This window comes from Trachypithecus francoisi, unplaced genomic scaffold, assembly GCF_009764315.1.
Source record: "Trachypithecus francoisi isolate TF-2019V2 unplaced genomic scaffold, Tfra_2.0 Lachesis_group11, whole genome shotgun sequence".
NCBI lineage: Eukaryota > Metazoa > Chordata > Mammalia > Primates > Cercopithecidae > Trachypithecus > Trachypithecus francoisi.
This window is the reverse complement of record NW_022681456.1, coordinates 120,779,850-120,803,299: the sequence shown is the minus strand read 5'-3', so window position 1 is coordinate 120,803,299 and position 23,450 is coordinate 120,779,850. Positions and strand designations below refer to the sequence as shown.

The 23,450-nt window shown below is 48.1% G+C and overlaps 1 pseudogene; it reads right to left on the bottom strand.

Moving 5' to 3' along the window:
* Positions 1–334: 334 nt before the first annotated feature.
* LOC117090905 lies at positions 335–14,328 on the bottom strand (annotated as a pseudogene).
* Between the last annotated feature and the right edge of the window lie 9,122 nt (positions 14,329–23,450).

Here is a 23,450-nt window from a genome sequence, read left to right as displayed (position 1 = left end):
AGTTGCATGTATTGGTGATGTGTTGCGTGAGTGTGTTATAAATGCATATTGTGTTGTGAGTTGCATGTATTGGGTATGTGTTGTATAGGTAGTGTGTGTTTGTGTGCATTGTGTGTTGTGAGTGTTGTATAAGCGCATTGTACATGCGTGTTGTGTTGTTTGTGAGCTGCATGTTGTCAGTGTGTGCCGTGTGAGAGGCGGGGCATCCACATGACTGCTCCTCAGCGAGTCCTGCCTTGCAGCCCCTTCCGAGCTTGTATCCTCCTGAGCAGCCTAGAAGCACCAGCACGTTTGCCTCTGCCCCTCCCCAGGAGGCCTCAGCCAGATCCTGCGCTCAGCCCGCTGCTGGGTGGCCTCTCTTGTCTCTCTGGTCTCTCTCGTCATCCTCCTGCGCCTCCTCCTTCTCGGGACCTGCATCCTTCTTCTGTGCTCCCTGGCAAACCACACCTGGGATGTGGGAGTTCAGGCTCTCCCCGAAGCCGTTTGTTCCTCTCTGAAGAGCGCCCCCCTTGACTGGCCATGAGCAGCCTGAGTGGATTGCAGGGAAGGGAGGTGGGTGTTCCTGTAGAGACACCGGGGTCTTACCTGGGGAGAATGGAGCCTGCGCTGGGCAGGCCGCCCTCCTGAGGAAGGGGACGGGGCGGGAGGAGGCTCTCGTGGACAAGGGGCCCACCTCCTGCCCTCCTTCCCTCTATCCCAGTCTGTTGTGAGGGAGGGCGGGGCCCAAGGTGATTTCTATGCAGATCTTCAATTATCCAGGCTGTGAAACAAATACTTCTGTTTTTAAGATCAGAGGAAATCTCCTTTTGTTTGTCTGCATTTTATTTTATTTTATTTTATTTTATTTTACTTTTTTTGAGAAGGTGTTGCCCAGGCTGGAGTGCGGTGGCGCGATCTCAGCTCACTGCAACCTCCACCTCCCGGGTTCAAGCAATTCTCCTGCCTCAGCCTCCTAAGTAGCTGGGATGACAGGTGCCCGCCAACACATCCGGGTAATTTTTGTATTTTTAGTAGAGATGGGGTTTCACCATGTTGGCCAGGTTGGTCTTGAACTCCTGACCCCAAAGATCCATCCACCTCAGCCTTACAAGGGATTGGGATTACAGGCGTGAGCCACCGCGCCCGGTCCATCTGCCTCTTAGTTAGAACATGTATATTTAATGTTTTAAATTTCTGTTTTCCGGGTCAGAACAGTAGCGTTTCTTTTTCCTAGTGTTGCTATGAATGTCCTTTATGATTAGGAGACTGGGCTAGCTGCCCACTGGAGAGTGGTATCACTGGGTCATGGTCACCATCTGCCCCAGCAGGGTCCAGAGTGTTCACGCCTCTTCCGCGAGGGGCTAGGCTGCTGCTGAGCGTGGTTCTACTGGCTGTGGGTGTGGCCTCTTTCCTCAACCACAGCCATCGCAGGCCTGCCACAGTTGTGATTCTTCTAGAAGAGAATGGGCAGGCAACACAGGAGAAACAAGATATGTTAGATTTGAAACCTTTAAAAATTATTTCCTCAAACACTGTGTTTATTTTTTGCCCATACCTAATTTGATAGCAATTTAGAAAAGATTAAAATGAAAAAAAATTTCCCCTCTATTAAGTCTGTGAAAGGCATCCAACTTAGTTTTCATACAATGATTGTCTCTTTGGAGTCATACTTTATTCGTTTCAGTAATGTGTAACAAGTACACCAGCATAAACAGATTTAGGAGCAAACAGCTGCTTCATGATTATAGTTCAGCTCACGGGGCCCAGCTGTGGGGGTGCAGCCTGAGCCTGTCTGTGCGCCAATGCAGTGGTCACCTTGAGCATCTGGGAGTGTCTGGGTAAGTGAGGTCTGGGCAAGGCAGCATCCACACATCTGTGTAGTTCTCACTTTGTCCACGTTATCCAGCAATGCCACGAATTCTCAAGTAAGTGTTCTCCAAGTGCATATTCAGTTAGTGTTTGGAAAGTGCATAGGTACCTCATAGAGCGCCTTCAGGAGGAGCTAGGAGCCCAGGAATGAGAGCAGGTGTGAGACCTGTACTCTCTTTGCATAGATAAAATATACATGTGCATATCTGAGGCCAGAAAGTTAGATTGGGGCCAGAATGTGGAAGTCCTTACCTGTCGGATACTAGGGAGCCACTGAGGGTTCCAGAGAGAATTGTGCCTCTGATGTGCGGCATGCGGGGGGGGGGGGGGGGGGCGGGGACAGAGCAGTCTCATACAGGGCACTCGCCCTGGCGAGAGGAGGAGAGAAGGCAGCCAGTGAGCTGAGCGATTCGGTGCCTGGGTCAGGAGGGGAAGAGGGAGTGCAGGAAGGCGGATGAAGCTGCGAGTCTGCACCCCGTGGTCGGCGTTGCGCTTTGCCGGAAATCAGGAGGAGAAGCAAGTGTGGATCTGACTCGGAGATACTTAGAGACACCACTGCAAGCTGCGAGTTTGGAAATACAGGGGGAGGCTTGGGGAAAATCTGGAGCAGGGTGCATTTGGGAGCCTCTTAGGTAGAAGTGCAGGTCAAGTAGCCAGAGTGTGAGGCGTACATGTCTGGAGGGAGGAGGCCAAAGGAAAGCCCACATTTGGAAATGGAGGAAGGGTTGGAAGACCCAGAAAAGGTCCTGCTTAGAGTCCAGAGAAGAGCTGGATGGCGCAGTTCACTAAAGCCCAGAGCCGAGAGTTTCCAGGAGAAAGTCCCAAGTGTTGCTGAAAACCAGCGGGCAGGACTCCAGTTGGAGCCTGCGAGGGGAGCCTGGGTGCCCTGATCCCTGAGAGCAGCCAGAGCTTGGGGGTCTCGGCGGAAGTGGGTGGGAAGTGCAGGGAGCAGGTGGAGATGGCCCTTCAAGGCCTGGTGCTTCACACGGGCAGCCAGCCATGGACCAAGACACAGCTGGAGAGGGGCCTGAACCCAGAGCATCTCCAGGAGGAGGAGGGAGCCAGGAAGGGCAAAGGTATCCGGAAGAAAGGGGGCAGGCATGGAGCCAGGTCCCCAGGGAGGCTGCAGTCTTCTTTCTCTGTTCATGGACTGGTTGTTGGTTATTTTGAGTTCTCAAAGTCATCCACTCGATGTGGTCCAGAGAAAGTTCCCAGGGGTCTGAAGCCCGGAGCAGGCCTTGTGCTTTTCCGAACACTGCGTGGTGACTCAGGGTTACCATCAATGGCTAATTCTAGCGTGTCTTTTGTTGAAGTCTGCAGAAGAGCCTCAACCAGCACCAGCTTTTGAAGAACTTATAAAACTTGTGTTCTTCTGATTCTGAGATTTTTGCCTGAAATGCCTCGTACATTTTTAACTAGGTGTTGTTAGCACTTGTGTTACGGCATTTGGAGCTCTGTGTTTTTGTGATGTGCTAGCTCTGAGGATGTTTAAGATTAGATTCCTAGAAATCAGATTATAGGAGCTCTCGGCCACGCTTCATGAGTTCTGTTTTGACCCCTCATAGTGGATCCCGTTGCGGTGGCTATTCTTAATATTTGTGGAACACCTGACTTGTGATGCTAGGAGAATGTGATTTGTTTTCGTTGTAAGCCTAAAGTCTAATGACCTTGTAGAGTCTTTATACCCATCTCTTACAAATCAGCTTTAATATACTTGAAAGTGTCCTCATTGTGCCCTTGAAAAGCAGGTGCACATTTTAAAAGTCATCCTTTTAAAACCCTTGTCTTCAGCCTGTTCCCTTTGTCTGTTTTGTTTCCTTCACTGCAACATCATGAAACAGGGACAAGGGCTAGAATCTGTTTCATACAGAGAACTTGAAACAGGGACAAGGACTAGAATGTGTTTCATACACAGAGCTGAACTGTGCCGAGCGACCTGCTTTGCCGACGTCTGTTTCTGTCTTGAGAGGGAACCCAGGCCTCTTGACTTTTCCTTTTGTACATTTTCCAAAAGAATATGTTTTCCTCTCTCAGGTCCATTCCACTGTGGGATTCTCTCCTAAGGCTGTTTCTTCGCCTTCCATTTTGACAACTATGATGTAGTTTCCGAGATGATAGAAGGGTAGTGAAAAGCTGGGAAGAGAAAGCAGGAAGGAAGAAATCATCTCATGATTTGAGTCAGAAGGAAATCACTCAGACAGGAACGCTATTACAAGTGGGTCAGATCCCAGGAAGTGGGATTGAATAAGTGGCATCGTATCACACACCTTGTTTTACATTGTTGCTGTTGCCAGGGGTAACGAAAAGAACGAGTATATTCATTCCGAGGTCAAATATATATCTTTGCTGACTCTGACTAGAATTAGCAGAATTCGTGCAGTTCAAGTTTGAGAATACCTTTACAGAAGAGGGTCTTCGTGCACGTGTGCCTATTTCTATTTATATGTTCACACTATTGGAGTATAAATGTGTGTGTGCTGTGTGTGAGACCTCAGTATTTGAAAGAAGAAATGTGCAGTAGAGCTTATTAATTATGAGAAGGCACATTTGGGGGATAAACCACTTTGTTTAGAATTGAATAATGGGGTCTTTGAGGGGTGTATATATGTATGTGTGTTTGCATTTCTGTGTATGAAAGTGTGTATTGCATGTATATGTGTTGTGCATGTATGTGTGCCTTTGTGTGTAATGTACATGTGCATGCATGTGTATATGTGTGCATGTGTATTTGTGTTGCATGTATGTGTGTGCATGTGTTACATGTTTAGGCACGACTGCACATATGTGCAAGTAGGCATCCATGGATGCTCGTGTGTGTATAGTTATACATGTAATTTGTGCATGTTATGTCTACGCATTTACATATGTATGTGTGTCGGAATGTGTATGTATACGCATGGTGTTTGAGTGTTGTGCGTATGCTTGTGCGTGTGTGTTTGAGTGTGTGTGTATGTTTGTGCGTGTGTGTTTGAGTGTGGTGTATGTTGTGCGTGTGTGTTTGTGTGGTGTGTATGTGATGCATGTGTTATGTGTGGTATTATGTATTATGTGAATGTGTTGCATGTGTGAATGTATGTATTGCATGTAGGTGTGCGTGTGCATGTGTGTGTGTGTGATATGTGCCTGTGCATGCATGCATGCATGTGTTATGTGTTGGTTATATGTGATTATGTGACTGTGTGCGCATGTGTGAAAGTATGTATTGCATGTAGGTGTGCGTGTGCATGTGTATGTGTGTGTGTGATATGTGTCTGTGCATGCATGCATGTGCACATTGGATTTGTGAATCCTCTCTGGGAGGGGCATGTTCCTGGAGACAGTGCATAGGCTCCTCCGCTGTCCTCTCAGGGAGAGAAACATTGTGAAAGTTCGAGCCATTAGGTAAACATGCCTGATGTTCTATAAAAATATATTAAATATATACTGGGGTAAATATATGTTAATGGGTGCAAAGCAGTTATATTGCGTTAAAAGTCATGTTAGTACTTCCTGGTTAAAGCTTTGTGAATGATTCCTGTACATGGGACATAACACACCACACAGAATTACAGCGGATCAATGGTATTTGCCAGGAGGTCTGGCTTACGATTGGCATTTCCAGTTGCAGACATGCAGGTTGAGCTTTGCTGGACTTAGAGGAGGGTCATTGACTCTGGCCACTGAATGATACCAGCGTCTCTGCTGCTTCCTTTTTCTGCCAGCTTCATCCAGAGCTGGGACAGCTGCTCTGAGACGCACTGTACTTTTCTCTCCATAAAAATCTGCAGCATTTGTTTGCAGTCCAGTAGCAGACCGAGTGGCAGGTCCAGCTGCAGGTCCAGCGTCAGGTCCCGGGACAGGTCCAGCGGCAGGTCCAGCGGCAGGTCCCGGGACAGGTCCAGCGGCAGGTCCAGCGTCAGGTCCCGGGACAGGTCCAGCGGCAGGTCCAGTGTCAGGTCCAGGGGCAGGTCCAGCCGCAGGTCCAGCCAACTTTCCACATGGCCCATGTGAAAATGTACCCTCTCCTTCCATTATTTATTTATTTATGTATTTATTTATTTTTTTGAGCAACGTGGCTGTTTATTTCACCTGGGTGCAGGCAGGCTGAGTCCGAAAAGAGAGTCAGTGAAGGGAGACAAGGGTGGGGCCGTTTTATAGGGTTTGGGTAGGTAAAGGAAAATTACAGTCAAAGGGGTGTTGTTCTCTGGTGGGCATGAGTAGGGGTCACAAGCTGCTCAGTGGGGGAGATTTTTGAGCCAGGAAAAGGAATTTCACAAGATAATGTCATCGCTTAAGGCAAGGACCGGTCATTTACACTTCTTTTGTGGTGGAATGTCATCAGTTAAGGCGGGGCAGTTCATTTGCACTTCTTGTGATTCTTCAGTTACTTCAGGCCATCTGGGCGTATACCCTCCACTGTAAGAGTTATCCAAAGCGTCTGTGATGGTCCAGGAAGCTTCAGAGGCGATGGGACAGCGTCAATCTTCAGCCGCTAAGCCGAAAAGGTGTGGGGAGGAGCCAGTCAGAGAGCCTTGGGCCAGAGCTGCAGGGGCTCTGGGAGTGGCTGCTGGGCGAGTTGGGCAGTCCGACTTCCAGTGGGGTCCCACACACATGGGACACCGCTTAGGAGGAATCCCAGGCTGCGGGCATTCCTTGGCCCAGTGGCCAGATTTCCAGCACTTGTAGCAACCTCCTGGGTGAGGAGGTCTGGAGGAACCTGGCAGCTGTGGTTCAGCATCTGGAAGTTCTTGTGTGCTGGAGATGTGGCTGGGGTTTGTCTCACAGTGGGGACAAGGAATTGCAACTTAGAAAGAAGTTGGTACTTGGCTGTCTCTACTGTATTATTGTACACCTTGAAGGCGAGGTTCATTAAGTCCTGTTGTGGGGTTTGAGGGCCGGAATTTAATTTTTGGAGCTTTATTTAATGTCGAGAGCAGATTGTGTAATAAAATAAAATATATATTAAGAATAAGACAGCCTTCTGACCTTTCAGGGGGGTCTAGGGCTGAAAAGTGTCTCAGGGTTGCTGCTAAACAGGCCATGAACTGGGCTAAGTTTTTATATTTGATTAAAAAGAGCCTAAACACTAACTGATTTGGGAGAGGTCGGATAAAGAAAAAGGCGGCCGGGCGCGGTGGCTCAAGCCTGTAATCCCAGCACTTTGGGAGGCCGAGACGGGCGGATCACAAGGTCAGGAGATCGAGACCATCCCAGGCAACACTGTGAAACCCCGTCTCTACTAAAAAATACAAAAAAAATAGCCGGGCGAGGTGGGGGTGCCTGTGTCCCAGCTACGGGGAGGCTGAGGCAGGAGAATGGCGTGAACCCGGGAGGCAGAGCTTGCAGTGAGCTGAGATCGGCCACTGCACTCATCCAGCCTGGGCGACAGAGTGAGACTCCGTCTCAAAAAAAAAAAATAATAAAATAAAGAAAAAGGAGCATTAACCTTGACTATGCCTTCAGCCCTAGCCACTTTTTTAAGAGGAAATTGCTGGGTAGGTGGGGGAGGGTTAGTCGAGGAATGAAACTGTAAGCCAGACCGGGTGTGAGGAAGGCAGGTGATAAAAGGATTATAGTGGAGGCTGAGGAAAAATTGGGACCTAACTTGGCCTGGCGAGGAGGACAGAGGTCAGATGGGTCTGTAGAAAAGGAAGACTGGAAAGACTCAGCAAAGCTTGGGGTTGGGACTGAGGGGACAGGCAGGAGGGAAAGAAGGAGGATTTGGGACGAGTTGCATTGGGAACAGAGACTAGGGAGGGACCGATGTGTAAAAGAATGCCTGGACGTCAGACACCACAGACCAGTTGCCCATTTTAGAACAAGAATTATTTAGATCTTGTAGGATGGAAAAATCGAAAGTGCCATTTTCTGGCTCTTTGGAACTACTGTTGAATTTGTATTGGGGTTAAGCGGCATCGTAGAAGAAAATAAGGCATTTAGGTTTTAGGTCAGGTGTGAGTTGAAGAGGTTTTAAGTTCTTGAGAACACAGGCTAAGGGAGAAGAAGGAGGAACGGAGGGTGGAAGGTTGCCCATAGTGAAGGAGGCAAGCCCAGAGAAAAGAGAGAGTAGAGACACAGAAGGAGTTCGGGGGTTCTTGCCCTCCAGAAAAGCAGGAAAGGGGTCGGGGAGTGGAAGTAATGGACTGGGGCGCAAAATTCAGAGGTCGGGGTTCTTTCCCCTCCCCCAGAAAAGCAGAGAAGGGGTAGAAACAGGGAGAGAAGGGTTTGGGGTGCTTGTCCCTCCCCCAGAAAAGCAGAGAAGGGGTAGAGACAGGGAGAGAAGGGGGTCGAGGTGCTTGCCCCTCCCCCAGAAAAGCGGGGCTTGCCACTAAGGGTGAAGGACCAAGGGAGGCGTCCCTGCAGCGTGGTCAGACACCTCTGAAACGTGGGTGAGTAATCAGAGAGGCGTCCCTGCAATGATTAAACACCAAGGGAAGGCTGCCTTCCCCAGTCTATGACCCGGCGCCAGCGTTTTGGGTTCGTGGATAAAACGTGTCTCCTTGTCTCTATCAGAAAATGAAAGGAATTGAAATTAAGAGAAGGGAGAGATTGAAGGGTGGCGCAAAGATTGAAAGGAGAAAGAGGTCGAGCGATAGTGAGAGAGGTTGGAGAAGATGGTAAAAAGAGGCTGCTTACCCAATTTAAAATTGGTGAGATGTTCCTTGGGCTGGTTGGTCTGAGGACCAGAGGTCGTAAGTAGATCTTTCTCACAGAGCAAAGAGCAGGAGGACAGGAGATTGATCTCCAAGGGAGGTCCCCTGATCCGAGTCACGGCACCAAAATGACATGCGCATCTGTGTGAAGAGACCACCAAACCGGCTTTGTGTGAGCCACATGGCTGTTTACTTCACCTGGGTGCAGGCGGGCTGAGTCCGAAAAGAGAGTCAGCCCCCTTCCATTTTTTAAAGCAGTAGTTATTAGTAGAGCCTACTGCCGTTTCTCCTTGAGCTCCTCACAGTGGATGGTAAGCATTTGCTTTATGAAAGCAAAGTTCCATGCTCTTTGTGCTAAGTCTCCTCTGCCTTTCTGTGAGAGGCTAGAATTGGGATCGACCCTCAGCTGTGCCAGAGCCTTGGTACATGTCTCAGTTCTGGAATCTACTCTGTGTTTGTTGCCTTCCATCCACCGACAGCCGTCTGTCTTCCTGTCACTCCTTCAACACGGAGTCCAGCAGTGTGCACACAGGTGAGCCTGTGTGAATGCTGGTTTTGTAGGATCTTATCGGGACCTTAGTCATCTTTTCACTAGGAAACCAGACACTGCAGAGGACTTACAGAAAAGCCCAAAGAAGCCGTATCAATAGAATCATAGAGACAGAATTCTATAACCATAGGAAATGGCATTGATTATCATGAAATGTGCATTTATGTGAGGCATAGTAAAACATCACATTTCTTACTGGGTAAGAGCTTGGAAAAGAGATTATGAAAGTATAACTGACTCTACTCTTGTATCGTGGAACATGGTAAAATGATGCAAGGTATTGTATAGAATGGAACACACAGAATAGAATTCTATAGAGTAGCGCAGAATAGAACAAATAGTATAATGTCATATAGGGTAGCATAGAATAGAAGAAACAGTGTAACATTATGTAGTATAGTATACAATAGGACAAATAGTATTACATGGTCTAGAATAGAACAAGTGGGATAGTATTGTAGAGTATACAGTTGAACTAATGACGGAGTATTGCATAGCATAATACAGTCTAGATTAGAACACACAGCATAGTATGAATATTACGTAGTGTGGTGTGGAATAGTAGAGTCGCATGGCACAGAACACAGAGGATAGTGTTCTGTAGCACTGATGCAGGAGTTTTGCTCTTTAGCTCAGCTGGGTCCAGGTTCTTGTCTCCTGACCAGGAAGAAACTGGCACAGGGACATCGAAGAGTGAGTACAGTGGAACTTATTAAGCTAAAAGTTAAGCTCTCAGCGAAAAGAGGGGTCCTGAGAGCAGGTTTCTGGTCGCCCCCTTCCCAGTTGACTGCAAGGGCTTTTATATAGAAGCTGATGGGGCTGGGCTCCCTGTCTAAGGAGCACATTTCTGGTGGTTCCACCCCATTCCCCCATGTGCATGGGGTCCCTTAGTCTGCTATGAGCATGTTTAGGCGAGCCCCCCGCGCAAGTCCCCCTATCTGCACAAAGCATGGGCTGGAGGCTCTCTGGGACCCTTCCCTTACTGTCTGCCTAAAGCAAGCTGGCTAACTCCTTTCCGTATAGAAGAAAATAGAATAGAATAGAGCAGATAGTACAGCATTTTATAGTATAGAATGAAGCTGTCGTATTCTATCGTAGAGAATGGAATAGTATAGAATAGAACACACAGATCGTACTAGTGTAGTATAGAATAGTAGCCTCACGCAGCACGGAGCAGTGTTGTGCTCCCTATGTACAGAGTGGAACCAGCAGGAGAGCGTTCTTCAGTGGGGCATCACTGGCCCTTCATGTTTCTTTGGTTCTGCGGAAATGAGGAGAGGGAGTTAAGAGAGGGGGAGGAGGTTGGTTTTCTTACTTTTAAGGCGCTCATTACTTCTTGGGGATCATTTGATGGTCCCCTTTGGTAGTATTCAGTGAAGCAGTCTCTGTACTCTGTGTAGGGTGAAATGTGGGGCAGTCTGTAGACTCTGTGTAGGGTGAAATGTGGAACAGTCTGTAGACTCTGTGTAGGGTGAAATGTGGGGCAGTCTGTGGACTCTGAGTAGGGTGAAATGTGGAGCAGTCTGTGGACTCTGTGTAGGGTGAAATGTGGGGCAGTCTGTGGACTCTGTAGGGTGAAATGTGGGGCAGTCTGTGGACTCCGTAGGGTGAAATGTGGGGCAGTCTGTGGACTCCATAGGGTGAAATGTGGGGCAGTCTGTGGACTCCATAGGGTGAAATGTGAAGCAGTCTGTAGACTCTCTGTAGGGTGAAATGTGGAGCAGTCTGTGGACTCTGTGTAGGGTGAAATGTGGAGCAGTCTGTGGACTCTGTAGGGTGAAATGTGGAGCAGTCTGTGGACTCTGTGTAGGGTGAAATGTGGCGCAGTCTGTGGACTCTGTGTAGGGTGAAATGTGGGGCAGTCTGGACTCTGTCTAGGGTGAAATGTGGGGCAGTCTGTGGACTCTATGTAGGGTGAAATGTGGAGCAGTCTGTGGACTCTGTAGGGTGAAATGTGGAGCAGTCTGTGGACTCTGTAGGGTGAAATGTGGAGCAGTCTGTGGACTCTGTGTAGGGTGAAATGTGGAGCAGTCTGTGGACTCTGTAGGGTGAAATGTGGGGCAGTCTGTGGACTCTGTGTAGGGTGAAATGTGGAGCAGTCTGTGGACACTGTGTAGGGTGAAATGTGGAGCAGTCTGTGGACTCTGTGTAGGGTGAAATGAGGTGTTTTATGGAAATAGTTGTCTCATGCCTGGCACATGGCAGAGCCTCTGTGGATCTTGCCATCAGGACCCCTCTGATAATTTCTCTACAGTGCCCTCCACACTGTAAATACCACACATTGTGGGAAGTCCGGGCCTTTTCAAAGGCTGGGTTTCATTTTAACAAAATTGGAATGCCCTGCATATTTGGAATGGCCAGATCACCCTGCACTTTTGACTTCACCTGTCCAGCTGGGTACACCTCCCTGCGTGCTGCCAAGGTTTACGGCAGAATTCCCTAACGCCACTACCCTCACTGCCTGCACCTGAAGCTGCTGTGGGGTCATTTCCTTATTGGACTTGTCCGGGGACCTCCTGAGGGGTGGATGGGTCAGGACTGGGTTATCTGGGGAAGGTGTTCACGGCATTCCTGTTTGCAGTCTGTGTCCCTGTTGGAAGAGATGCTTTTAGCACATCCGTTAATCCAGACGTGATTAGCAAGGGGTGTCTCTCCCAGGTAAGAGTTGGTGCATCTCTGCTGAGCTTCTTCTGACTTCATCCTTTGTCAAGTCTGTTACAGAGAACTTTGGTTTCTCAAGGTTTAAGAATTAATGTCAAAGAACAATTTAGTGTTCTTTTTGAGTCACCAGCCTTGCTGTGGATGATTCGTGAGTCCTTGGTGGTTAGGGCCACAGCACAATCGGTGGGCCGTCTGTTCCCCACCCTGGTGGATACTTTCCCACCCAAAGAAATGTATTCCGTTAACATGTCTCAAGTAGAATATTTTAGTAGGAGACAGAGTTATGGCTCTTGTTTTAATTTGTAATAGATGATTACTGTAGCAGGGTCAAGGTTGAGACTTGCAGTGTAGCTCATGGAAAACATTGATTAGAAGCACCCAAAATATATCACCAGCTTTGTTGCTGCAGCTCCAAGGGACTAGGAATGCATATCTATTTTTTTCCTTTGTTATTATTTATTATTTTTATTTTTGAGACAGAGTCTTGCTCTGTCACCCAGGCTGGATTGTAGTGGCATAATCTCAGCTCACTGTAACGTCTGCTTCCAGGGTTCAAGAGAATCTTGTGTCTCAGCCTCCTGAGTAGCTGGGATTGCAGGTGCCTGCCACCATGCCCAGCTAATTTTTGTATTTTTAGTAGAGACAGGGGTCTCACCGTGTTGGCCAGGCTGGTCTTGAACTCCTGACCTCAAGTGATCTGCCAACCTTGGCCTCCCAAAGTGCTGGCATTACACACATGAGCCACTGTGCCTGGCCACCATGACCATTTTAAGTGTGGCACTGAATATCTGCCTTTTTTTTTTTTTTTTAAGAAGTGCAGATGTTACCTCTCACACCTCTATTCTGTTGCTGGCCTGGGCTGGCCAGCAGGGTTCCCAGGCTCGAGGCCATTTCTGAAGTGTTGTTGGACAATGTGGATCTGTGAGCCCTTGGTCTTTGGGGATGTGGGGCACCCCGAGACCCCACAGTCTTGCGAGGGTTTACAGCTCTGTGTGTGCTGCTGTGAGGCAGCTTTGGGCGGGGAGGAAGGAGAGCAGAGCCCATCTGTCCTGGTGCGGAAAATGCCCAGAAAGTAAAGAAATGGTACAAAAAATCATCATCTGCCTGGTGCCATTTCTGTTAAAAAAAAAATAAAAATTCACTCTGAATGTGGTTCTGTGCTTGAGGAGGATAGAAAATACATGGGAAGATGCACAAAGTGTTCTTATGGGGTCAGCGCCGGGAAGTGGGATGGGAGGCTTGGGAGTGTGTGGAAAGGAGGACGTGGCGTATTTCATTCTAGTTTATTTGGTAGAGCAAGTGATGAAAGTGAAGCTTGAGTGATCAGAGCAGCTTGGCCTGGCCATGGGTAGATCCCAGGGTGTCCCGCCTCCCGCCTCCAGCTGCAGCTCTGTTTCTGAGTTACAGATGAGACAGGTGGCCTGAGGCTGTGGGCCGAGGAGGGGCAGCTCGGTGTTCCCAGCACTTGACTGTCCAGCCTGCTCTTGGGCCAGCCTGAGGGAAGGGGCGGAGGAGAGCTGGGAGGGTGCACAGTGCATCCCCTTCCCCCGCCCTGGGACTGAGGTGAGCCCAGGCTGCTGTCAGGATGGAGGAAGATGCCCTCAGGACGGAGGAAGAGGCCGGTGGAGTCTGGTCAGCAGCCAGTGTGGTCTTTCCCACAGGGGATACGCAGTGCGCCAACTAGCAGGAAAAAACTCTGGTTTAGTTTTTAAATTTTGCTCATTCTGTTTATCGTGCTGGTCATGGTAAGATTTGGATATTGTTGTTAGGAATCAGTGTCAATTGCATACAGTTGACTCTTGTTCAACACAAGCTTGAGCTTTGCGGGTCAACCTATAGGTGAATTTTTTTCAATCAAACTCAGGGAGAAAATACAGTGTTCTGCCACGTGAAACGCATGTCAGAGGGCTGATTCTTTGTACACGCAGAAAATACAGTGTTCCTGCCATGTGAAACGCGTGTCGGAGGGCCGACTCTTTGTACACGCAGGTTTGGCAGGTCCACCTGTGGGGCTTGAATGTGCCCGGATTTGGTGTCCATGGGGTCCTGGAACCGACTCCCTGAGTCCAGCGAGGCTGGCCCCGGGATCGACTCCTTGAGGACAGCGAGGCTGGCCCCGGGACCGGCTCTCTGAGGACAGCGAGGCTGTTTCTAGTAGCAGGTGGTTTATTTTGTGTTTTCCCCCGGCTCCACACCCGTTCTAGAGACACGGCTGTCGCAGGGTGACCAGCTGGGGCAGAGGAAGAGTGGAGGGCGCTGGTAGAAGTGGCTGTGGACTCTCTTAGGAACCATAACCGTGGCACCTACCGTAGACGAAGATGTTGTTGGTCTGCACTCTTCTCGTGTTGGTCTGGGGCATGCAGTGGTCGTGGGCTGGTGTGGTCCACAGCCCCGGTCTGGGGCATGCAGTGGCTTTGGGCTGGTGTGGTCCACAGCCCCGGGCTCCGTGGTCCCTGAGCCTGAAATCCCATCCGGTGCTGTGTCACCTTGGGCCAGCTGTCTCCTGAGGGGAAGGGAACAGGGAACAGCCCTCACCGCATGGCCTCCCCAGCACCACCCACCCCCAGGACCTCCAGTGTGGACCCTCCTGGGGGCTCCTCTCTCCTGGGGGTCCTTGTCCCAACAAGAGGACTCCATGGGCTGCAGGAGGTGTCGAGCTATTTTCTCTCCTGGAACTGGGTTGCTGGCAGCTCCCAGATGCAGGAGGAAAGGCTCAGAAGTGCCTTCATAATAAGGAGTTGTCGACGTGAACTTTGGACGGCAAACACTGCTTACATTTCCTTTTCCGTTTTGATGCGTTAATGGTGTGCGGCAACACGGTGACACACGGGGATGCAGGTGATGGCTGACCCCCCCGCAAGGGGACCATACACCTGTTTGATAATAAGAAGGCATGCTTCTCTTACTGCAAATAAAAACTTTTAATAGTTTTCTGCCAGAAAGACCCTGTCCTTTATGTAGGATACATAGAGGATCATTTGGCAAGGGATTGGGGATTTGGGGTTAAACTAAAAAAACAATTAATTTCATTTCTAGCACTCTGAACCCATTTGAGTTAATTATTCATTGAGAATTTGAATAGCACACACTGTTCTGACTTCCAATTGCCCCAATGAATGGCATTTGCTGTAACATGACGAAACCCTGAGTCTTAGAATTACTGGGTAATGTGGAAAAAGTCAAAGTTGGTTCTCTGTTGTTTTGCTTTAAGGAAATTATATTATTTTGCAGCCACTTAGTTTTCTCCTTTCCAATCAGAAAAATTGCTTTCTTACTACCTGAAAATTCGTGAAGGTCAAGGGGACACAGGCTGCAGTGCATTAAAAGCCACCATCAAATGTGTACGTGGACCGAGTTTTTCCCTGTTCTCTCCCACCATGAAATGTGGACGTGGACTCGGTTTCCCCATGGTCTCACCCATCATCAAATGTGGACATGGACCCAGTTTCCCCGTGTTCTTGCCCATCATCAAATGTGGATGTGGACCCAGTTTCCCCCGTTCTCTCCCACCATCAAATGTGGACATGGACCCAGCTTCCCCCTGTTCTTGCTAGCCGTCAAATGTGGACTCGGACACACTTTCCCTCTGTTCTTGCCCACCATCAAATGTGGACACGGATTCAGTTTCCCTCTGTTCTTGCCCACCATCAAATGTGGACACGGATTCAGTTTCCCTCTGTTCTTGCCCACCATCAAATATAGATGTGGACTTGGTTACCTTCTGTTCTCACCATCATCAAATGTGGATGTGGACCCAATTCCTTCTGTTCTTGCCCACCATCAAATGTGGACATGGATCAGTTTCCCTCTGTTCGTGCCTACCTTGCCACCATGGCTCATTTCACAATCACTCAGGAAAGGAAGAAACATTATTTTTAATAGGCATGAAGGCAGTTGTTTTGAACCTAAGGAACAGGACATAATTCCAGCAATGGAAATGACCAGCCGAGTGGGTCTGTGTGCCTCCCCCAGTTGAGAGTCACAGATTTAATTACTTTAATTTTGAGCTTAAAATAATTTGACAGCCTAACAAAAACTACTACAGTGCTATAAAATTCTGCTGTGTGTTTGGTTTTTCAGTTGCTTTTCTGAATATGGTAAATGAATGCATTATGAGTTGTTATTTTAGTAATTGCTGTAAAAATTAATGTATCTTATAACCAAGTGTTATAAAGTTAATTTAGCACCAAAGTAAAGCTAAATAAAGCTCCATTGATTTCCCACTGTACTTGTGCATAACAATGGCTCCATGAGGCAGGCACTGGGACCCTGCCGTCTGGTGGGAGCAGGTGCCACCTGGCTGGTGCGTTCACTGCCCATCCCCTCTTGCTGCCAGGCAGCTTTGCAGTTTCCAGGCTATGCGGGAGTTGAGGCCGGTGGTCAGTAAGAGACAGGGGGAGTTGGGTGGTGCAGGTTGGCGTGGGGTGGAAGGAGGCGTGGAGAGCCTGGGGAAGGCTGGACAGCAGCTCCGGTATCTGCACAGGGGGGCAGGGTGCGGCGGCACGGGGCAGTGAGTAGCTCCTGGAAACAGCCCTTGGGGTTTTTATAGACGAGTCTGTCTTCAGCTCTGCACCCCTTTCCTGCTGAGTCCGGGTGGAGGGTGGAGGCGTCGAGCGCTTGTTTCTCCAGGTGAGGGCCCATTGGACGCAGCCAGTGTTTCCTGGAGTCCCCTCACCTGGGAACGTGCCCCTGCTCTTTTCAGAACAAAACAAATCTTAGTTAAACTTTACACATCACCTTGCCAGAAGGTGTTTAAGTCTGTATGCCTGTTAAGTCACCTAACTTTAAAGAGTAATGATACAATATGTTTTTAGGGGAGAAACCTAGCTGATTTAAAAGATAAAATCAGAGGTTGGGGTCGCAGCATTTTGGAGGAGACTTGGTTTATGTCCTAGTGGGCAGCAGTGTTTCCTCAACTATTGTGTTTGCTCTATTATACATTACAGAGGTGACACTTCAAATATAGGGAAATGGAAGGCAAAGCAGCCCCCCCATTCAGAGATAAACGTTGTCAACATATTCATGCACTTCCTTCTGCTGTTTTTGCTCTTCACTTTTTATTTTAAGACCACGTTCGTAGGATGGATATATAATTGTTTATGGTGACTTTAAAAGCACCTTTCTTGCTAAAAAGAGTATTTTTCAGTCTGGAAAATTTAGACATGTTTTGTTTAAAAATTAATTATAATACCACCGTGAAGTCATCAATGTTTTATACATTTTCTTGGTCTCTTTATGGACTTAATGTATACAATTTAACAATTGGAAATAACGTAATTTTATGCATAAAATGTTTCTTGGCATTAGAGATGGAGCAGAGAGGAAGCACAGGGCTTCCTGCTGACTGAGGTCCTCCCAGGGTGTGACCAGCAGCCTCCCAAGTTTAGGGTCTGCACGGAGTAAGATTTCTAAATCGCCTTACACCACAACCCCTGCAGCCATGCGCCCCTTTGATAAGGGGGTGTACCTGATAGACATTTCAAGACAAGAGTTTATGGATCTGAGGCTGTTTCAGCTGCTTCTGGAGATGGCAGCTCTGGGACGTTTGTGCCAGCTCTCCCTCAAGACCCCACGGATGCCACACCTCATCTTTTGGAATCCAGTGTTGTAGAGGAGAAGTCTGATTTTTGCTTCGTGGTAGGAAACAGATGTTTTCAGGCTTTTCCCCTTTATTTCCATAATGAAGATGATGTCCCACCTCATCCAGAGGTGTTTTTGTTACCTTGTCGGGAATGTCCAGCCCTTATGTGCCCCTTCAGGTCCTCAGTCCCTTTCTCAACTTCCTCGCAATCCTCCCCATCTCATCCATCTTCACTGTACTTCTGTTATTTTTTTCATTTTTGTGCTCAGTTTCCCATGCGACTTTTGTTCTTGTTTCACAGATGCCCGTGCCAAACTTGATGTCTGAGGCTCGGGGGCCATGTTTTATTCTGTCTGCCTCTGCATGTACTTCGGAGAAGTGGGGTTGGGGGTTGTCCCCCAGTTGCTGTTTCAGCTGGACCTGCCCAGACTCTGTGAATTGGGGGCGTCGGGCAGAGCCCATGTGACTCTATGGTGGGCCGTGTTGCTGAACCGTACGTCTGAGGTTTGGGGGCCGTGTTTGATTCTGTCTGCCTCTGCATGGACTTTTGAGAAGTGGGGGTGGGGGTTGCCCCCTGGGTGTTTCATCTGCACCTGCCCAGACTCCCTGAAGTGGGAACGTCGGGCAGAACCCGTGTGGCTCTACGGTGGGCTCTGCTGCTGACAGAGCAAGAAGCCGCACTCCCAGGACGTGCTTGCAGCTGTGGGCAGGTCTGGGATCATGACAGGATCATTTCCTTCTCTAAAATACATCTCAACTGTTATCCAGAGGGTTGGCTGTAGGCTGTCAACAGCTTCACTCTTCTTAGTGACCAGGAGACAATTCACTAAACAGAGTTGCTGTCAGGGTTTAATTAGGAATTTCTGTGAGAGGCTGGCAGTACAGCTCCCTCTGCAAGCCTCCTGCAGCCTACCCGTCTCCACTCTTGGGCCCAGCCAGCTGCGTTGGTCTGTGGAGGCTGCACATTCTCTGTTCTCCTAAGGGGCTCCTGGACTTCGGGACAGCCTTGGTAAGTTGATGTGTAACTCCCAGTCTCTTCTCTCTTTAAGTAAGTACGTTCATGGAATCCTGAGCTTCTAAATTGTTTCATCTTTGTAAAACAGCCACAGTTTCCTAAGCCACCTTGTGTCTGAATGTGAATCACTTGTTATTTTTCACTGCAGAATGAACAGAACTGGAATCATAAGATTTAGAGGGTGATGAAAAGACAGAGGTTAGCATATTCCATGTTCTCACCTTTTCCTTACACTTTTTCCTTCAATGCACCCCTCGTATGTCTGTGAAGTTCTTCCCAATTCCGTAACGTCACTCCATCCTCAAGTGGAACATTTGTGAACAGTAACAAATACTGATGTGTACACCTCTGCAACCCAGCTGGAATGAATGCTTTTTATTTATGAATGGATGGTCATCGGATGGCCAGAGGGATTCCCTGTGAATTGCGGGGTTCCTCATGCCTGCTTGGGAGTGACATGCACATGGCGAGGGCTAGGGAATCTCAGTCTCTGTGATTCGAGTAGTGACATCGTTTACGTAAGGCAGGTGGATGACTCTTTGAGCTTGCCATGCTCCTGGGTGGCACAGCACAGCTGACATGGAGTGGGGCAAGGGCTTGTTCCACGAGTTTCTGTGTTTTTGTTGTTGTGTGTTATTTTTTTTGAGATGGAGTCTCTCTCTGTCACCCAGGCTGGAGTACAGTGGTGTGATCCAGGCTCACTGAAAGCTCCGCCTCCCGGGTTCACGCCATTCTCCTGCCTCAGCCTCCCGAGTAGCTGGGACTACAGGTGCCTGCACCATGCCCTGCTAAATTTTTTGTATTTTTAGTAGAGACGGGGTTTCTCAGTGTTAACCAGGATGGTCTCGATCTCCTGACATTGTGATCCACCCGCCTTGGCCTCCTGAAGTGCAGGGATTGAAGGCGTGAGCCACTGTGCCTGGCCTGTTTTTGTTTTTTTGAGACGGAGTCTTGCTCTGTCATCCAGATTGAAGTGCAGTGTCATGATCTTGACTCACTGCAACCTCCACTCACTGCAACCTCTGCCTTTCAGTTTGAGCAATTCTCTTGCCTCAGCCCCCCTAGTAGCTGGGATTACAGGCATGTGCCACCATGCCTGGCTGATTTTTGTATTTTTAGTAGAGACAGGATTTTGCCATGTTGGTCGACTGGTCGTAAACTGTTGGCCCCATGTGATCCGCCCGCCTTGGCCTCCCAAAGTGCTGAGATTACAGGCATGGGCCACTGCACCCGGCCCTGTGTTTGACTCTTAAATCTTCTTTTTCCTTTTACTATTTCTCTTTCTGGACGGCCACTCAGTGGATATGGAGGAAGAGTTCACAGATGTCCATATTACATTTCTTTCTTAAATTAGCCTCCCTTGAACACTGCTATAGGGTACAGATGCATGAAGGGCTGAAAGGGTGGTTGCATCCCAGTAAGTGTGAGTGTTGAGTTGATCTGCGAGACCCCGGTGCCGGTGAAGGCACCCGTGTGAGATGGCCTGGGATGGGGGTGTGCAGAGCCCTGACCGTGGCACACACCCTTCAGCTTTGATGTTTCAGGCCATTGCTCTGGTCATCAGTAAGCAGAAGGTCTAACAGCACTGATATTTATCACTAGCTCTGTTGGCCAGTGTGTTAGGAGGGTGAACCTGTTTACTTTACTGTTTGACGGGTTTGCATTTAAATAGACAACTGGTGACCTGGTGCCTGGACGCTTGCTCTGTGACCTGCCCCACGTGGCTTCTCCCTCTGGTATGCATTAGATGAGATGGGCGTGTTAAGGGTGGTGTGGCCCTAGACTGGAATGCATTAGAAGTGCAAACCCTGCCTCACCCCAGATCTGCCCCACCCCAGTGTGACTTTTGGAGGTGGAGGCCCAGCATCCTTCACCTGCCCTCCAGGTGGGCCTGAGGATGCTGAGGTTTCAGAGCGCTGCTTTGCTGGCACTCCAGCAAGTCCTGCTTAAAGAGGCCAGGATCTGAAATGGCAGGTTACCAAACTGTATAGCAGAAAAATAGAAACGTTTCCTTAGAATGGGTGGAGGAAGAAAAATGATTTCCTTCACCATATCTGGAAAAGATTTCAAATGAGCAGGCACTATTTGGAATTATTAGTGGTCTCCTGTATTTCTTATCTTTTTTTTTTTTTTTTTTTTGATACAAGGTCTCACCCTGATGCCCAGGCTGGAGTGCAGTGGTGCAATCTTGGCTCCCTGCAACCTCCGCCTCCTGGACTCAGGTGATCCTCTCACCTCAGCCCCCTGAGTATCTGGGACTACAGGTACAATACCATACCTGGCTAATTTTTGTATTTTTTTTTTTTTTTTTGTAGAGATGGGGTCTTGCTCTGTTGCCCAGGCTGGTCTCAAATTCAAGCATTTCTCCTACCTCAGTCTCCCAAAATGCTTCTGTATCCCTGACCCAACAAGGAAGGACAAGAGGTGTGAGCCACACTCCCGGCCTCCTGTCTTTCCTTGTTGGAGCAGGGATGTAGAAGCACTTGATGCAGCTGACTTGAGTATATCTCGTTTTGCTTTGTTTTCCTCACGGGTAACCTGGCAGTGCTGTGCACCAGTGCTGCTGGCCAGCTGTTTTTTCGATGGACTGGCAGAAAATCAAACTGAGACCCGGGTTCCTTTCTCCCTGGGTACTGATCAGGTGGGAGAGGAAGGACGTTATCTGAGTGTCATCTTCATGAGGGCTGGTGGGGAAACGTCAACTTTAAGGTGCCTGGGATCTAAGGCATGGAACCCAGAGTGCAGCGGAACGTAGTGGATGTAGCCTTGGGAGCAGAGACGTGCGGGCTGGCGCCCTCGTTCCTGGCGGGTTCTGAGTGCAAGAAAAGGTTAATGAACCAGCCGAGGTCATGGAGCAACCTGCCAAGACCTGCCTGGATGTATGGCTGGCGTCCGTGCTGGCCCCAAAACTGCCCATTTGGGGATTCCTTGCAGTTTCCGACCCACCTAGGGGTCCGGAGAGCGTCCAAACCATGACCTCAAAGAACGAGGTGTTGCCTTGAGATCCTCCAAGGTGAGGGTAGGAATTTTTCTCTTTTTTTTTTTTGCAATTAGCAATAATTTGTTGTGAATGATCTTGGACCTATTTTCCACTTCTCGTATAGGAAGAGAGACAGAATAAAAAGTCTCAATGTGCCAGATGCCATGTAATGAAGTGGGGTTAACATTGTTGATTATTACGTAACATCACGTTAATTGGAACATATTCACACGTGGCCACAGTGTGTGTGTGTGCCTAGTCCGATGAGCACGTTGGGTTGGGGTCGCTGCTGGTTCATGCAGCCCCTCTGGGTGGTGCTTTCTCTGTGACTTGCCGATTATTATGGGTACTAGTCAGTTTCCGAAGCCTACAATTATGATGGGCATGACTATAAAGAAAATTAGAACAAATGCGTGGGCTGTAACAATAACGTTGTAAATATGGTCTTTGCCTAATAGGTTGCCGGGCTGACCTAGTTCGGCTCGAATAAGAAGACTTGGGGCTATGCCTATGATTCCAGCCCATGCGCTGAAGAGTAAGTACAAGGTTCCAATATCCTTGTGATTTGTTGAGAAAAACCAACGGTTGGCGAGCATAGGTAGAAGGAGGTAAAATGGCTGAGTAGGCGTTAGTCTGTAAACCTAAGGACAGAGGTAAAGCCCTCTTTTTACCAGCCCCGAGGTGATTTTCATGTTGAATTGCAAATTCAAAGGAGCAGCTTTGATTTCTGCCGGGGCTTCTCCCGCCTTTTTTTCCCTGCGGCGGGAGAAGTAGATTAAAGCCAGTTGATTAGGGTATTTAGCTGTTAACTAAATTTTTATGAGTTTGAGTTCCATTGATCTAGCAAGGGCTTAGCTTAATTAAAGTGATTGATTTGCATTCAGTTGATGCAGAGTAGAGTTTTGCAGTCCTTATACATTTCAGAAATTAAGTGTGGTTTAACTTACTAAGAGCTTTGAAGGCTCTTGGTCTTATTTAACCTAAATTTCTAGGGAAGAGTTAGGGCTAGTGGGGAGATTGGTAGGAGGAAGGTGGTGAGAATAATGAGCGGGGGGATTAGGAGTGTGGATTTTGTGTTTTCGAATTGTCATTTTATTTTTACATTGTTAGATGTTTGGAGCAGTGTTATGGAGGTGGTATAGATTAGGCTTATATAGAAGTATAAGTTAAACAGGGTTATAATAATTATGATGATGGGGATGATGAAGTTGTTGTTTTTTATAAGTTCTTGAATGGTAATTCATTTTGGTAGGAAGCCAGTTAATGGGGGTAAGCCTCCTATGGATAGAAGAGTGGATGCTATTAATGGTATTAATCAGGTTAACTTGTTTCAGGTACCGGATAGTATGAGGGTTGTGGTGTTTGAGTTTAGGTTTAAGGTTAGGAATGCAGTGGTTGTTAAAATAATGTATACGGTTAGGTAAAGGATTGTGATATTCGGTTTGTATATTAGTGTTATCATTATTCAGCCTATGTGTGTAATTGAGGAGTATGCTAGGATTTTACGTAGCTGTGTTTGGTTGAGGCCTCCTCAGCTACCTGCTATGATAGATAGGATTGATAGGGTTAGGAGAATATTGATATTAGTTGAAGGGTGAATTTGATATATAATTGAGATCGGGGCTAGTTTTTGTCATGTGAGAAGAAGTAGGCCAGGGATCAAGGGTGTTCCTTGGGTGACTTCTGGGACTCAAAAGTGAAATGGGGCTATTCCTAGCTTTATAGCAAGGGCTATTATTATGGCTAGAGATGAGAATTGATTGATGTCATTTATTATGGTTCAATGTCCGGAGAATAGGTTGTTGGAAATAATTGCTATCATGAGTATTATAGATGCGGTAGATTGTATGAGGAAATATTTGGTGGCAGCTTCTGTGCAACTGGGGTTTGTTTTTTAAATTAGAATTGGAGCAAAGGCCAGTATGTTTATTTCTAGGCCTGCTCAGGCAAGGAATCAGTGCGAGCTTAGTGATGTAATGAGAGTGCCTGTGATCATGGTGAGGTAAATAATAAGTTGGACTAATGGATTAATTAGTACGGGAAGGGCGTAACCAACATTTTCGGGGTATGGGCCCGATAGCTTATTTAGCTGACCTTACTTTAGGATAGAATGTGACAGGTAGCACGGAGAAACTTGGGTTCTCAGGAGTAGGTTCGACTCCAATGATTCTAGGAATAAGAGG